This window comes from Elaeis guineensis, chromosome 5, assembly GCF_000442705.2.
Source record: "Elaeis guineensis isolate ETL-2024a chromosome 5, EG11, whole genome shotgun sequence".
Lineage (NCBI taxonomy): Eukaryota > Viridiplantae > Streptophyta > Magnoliopsida > Arecales > Arecaceae > Elaeis > Elaeis guineensis.
The window spans coordinates 101,637,385-101,639,969 of NC_025997.2; the positions used below are offsets into that span (position 1 = coordinate 101,637,385).

At 38.8% G+C, this 2,585-nt stretch overlaps 1 non-coding gene across 1 annotated transcript; it reads left to right on the plus strand.

Moving 5' to 3' along the window:
- The first annotated feature begins 777 nt into the window (after nucleotides 1-777).
- LOC140858353 (small nucleolar RNA R71) lies at nucleotides 778-883 on the plus strand. Its single transcript, XR_012141917.1, has one exon. It is a non-coding gene; the product is annotated as a small nucleolar RNA R71 (small nucleolar RNA).
- The last annotated feature ends 1,702 nt before the right edge of the window (nucleotides 884-2,585 follow it).

Consider the following 2,585-nt stretch of genomic DNA (forward strand, 5'->3'; position numbering starts at 1 on the left):
GTAATTTTCCTCCTTCCCTCCTACTGAATGCAGTCGTTAGTTAACCTATTTGGGTCTCTAGCTTAGTAATGGATTGTTTGTGGGAGTTAAGGGTCTGAGTGTTGACTTCTAATCGTTCTAGTGCTTTCAGAACTTTTTCCTCAAAAGCTGAGCTGTGACCAGTAGTAGACGGTTGAGGAATATTTTGAAATTGATGGTATGGTCCATGCCTATATGTTGGGTCCTGATATTGAGGTCGAGGTGCGGCAGGGCCAACCACTGGTTGTGGTCTCCAGAAAAAATTTGGATGGTTTCTCCAGCCGGGGTTATAAGTGTTCGAGTAAGGATTGTTTTCTGGTCTGCGAGCTTGTTGGACTTGAGCTTGCTGAACCTGCTCGTGCACAAACTTAGAAAATTGAGGTGCGGCTGGGCATTCACTAACAAAATGATTCGGACTTGCACACAATACACAAACTTCTTGGATTGGGTTAGGTGGAATCGGAGATTGTCCAGTATTTAGAAGACGATCTAATTTTTGGGACAGTTCATCTACCTTATGATGGATATCTATGGCATTTTCTACTTTATATATTCCACCTCTCTTTGAGTTTAACATGGGTTTATCTCTAATAGAGGCAGACATATGATGTAATGAATTTTCACTTAAAATTTCAAACAGTTGCCATGCCTCATCCTCACTTTTTAGCATGAATGTCCCATCGCATGATGCATCGACCATTTATCGATATCTTTTCGATAGCCCATCATAAAAATATTGGATTAACTGCCACTTGGGTACAGCATGGTGGAGACATTTTCTAATAAGGTCCTTTAATCTCTCCCATGTTTCATGAAATATTTCTCCATCTAATTGGAAAAAACTAGTTATGGCTTTCCTTATTTGATTAGTTTTTCCTATGAAAAAATATTTGTTGAGAAACTCTCCTTGCAGCTGGTCCCAGGTTGATATAGTCATGGAATCCAAAGTATGTAGCCAGTATTTGGCTTTGTCCTTAAGTGAGAAAGGGAATAATTTTAACCTAAGAGCATCATCGGAGAAGTTGTGAATTTTGACAGTTGAGCATATCTCAAGAAATTCTTCAAGATGTTTATAAGGGTCCTCATTACTAAGTCCATAAAATGAAGGTAACATTTGGATTGTACTGGACTTAATTTCATATTGAGTGGCCTCCACAGGGGGCACTTGAATACAAGGAGAGTAGGTATATGTGGAAGGAGTGAAGTATTCTCTCAATGAGCGTGGAGGATTAGCCTCACCAGGTGCAGCCATGTTTCTACTCGGATAGTCCTAAGAGTCTTTTCTAATTCTTCGTCTAATGGTTGCAAGTCGGGTTTTAGTGATCGTCGACCTAACGTGCAACTAAAAGGTCTATGTAGGACTATCCTAGTCTATTAAGGATTTTTTTTTTTTTATTAAGAGTAGAAGAGAAGAGAGAAAAGAGTTCTAAAGAAGAGATCCTAAGAAGTCCTAAAACTAATAGAAGAATTAGTTGTGGTTAGATTTTAATTACAATCAAGTTAGCACGCAGTGGACTCTCTATCCTAAAGTTACCCTAGTTCTAGATAGCTCCTAACTGTAGTTAGCCTTCAAGCCCTCTAAGTCGGAGCTTGACCAACCAACTGGCCAGGTAAGTGTAAGGTTGGTGGGAGTCCCTCCGTTGCTTTCCTTAGACACCAATTAAATTGGCCAGGTCAGCGAACGGAACCAATTAAAAACCACCTTCCTTCGGGCCCAGTCATCCTGCAAACCATTTGCCTAGACACCAGCTAGTTGACCAAGTCTAACCCGGTTCAACTCTCAGGGTCACTTGTCCTAATGAGTTCGAAATCCTTAGGGGTTAACGTCTAATTAATTTTAGATTAAGGTCTAGGTTATGCAACTGCAAGGGAGTGATTTGTGGGCCAAGGAAGGGTGATCAAATCCCCACCTTATCTGATTAATGGGTTATTGCCCTTAAGATTAATTATGGAGATGAGATGCAAAGAAACAAGATGTCCAATCAAGTTAGAAATTTTTATATTTGGGGTTACGCTATTTTAGTTAAGTATTATGAAATGTCAGTGGCTTTTTTTTTTTTAATTCAACCGTGCCAAGGTCCCCAGCAACGATGCCAAAATTTGATGCATAGTTGTTGATAGCACCAAAAATTACTCTACTCACTACGTAGGTAGGATGAGTCGAGATCGTATCCTCAGGGACCTTGGGCTAAGTTGAGATTACAAAATAAAAGAAAGAAATGTTGTTTTGATTTTAGAAAATAAATTATCTTAAAATTGATGTAATTAGGAAATAAAGAGATCGGGAGTTTTGAATTAATTTGCACTAGCAGAGTTGTATCTCTTTTTTTTATTAAATAGATATGATTAATCTTAAAAAAAATACCTATCTTTCCTCGGTACGTCCCGTACCCATAGATCATGATGCGTCTCCAAAAAGTACTAGGTAAACAACTCTTCTTTCCTCGGCATGCCCCATACCCGTAGATCACGGTGCGTCTCCGGAAAGTAAAAGTTGTTCCTAATATTAATCTAACAATAAAGCATAAATAAAAGCATATGAAAGAGAGCAAATAAAGAACTCATAA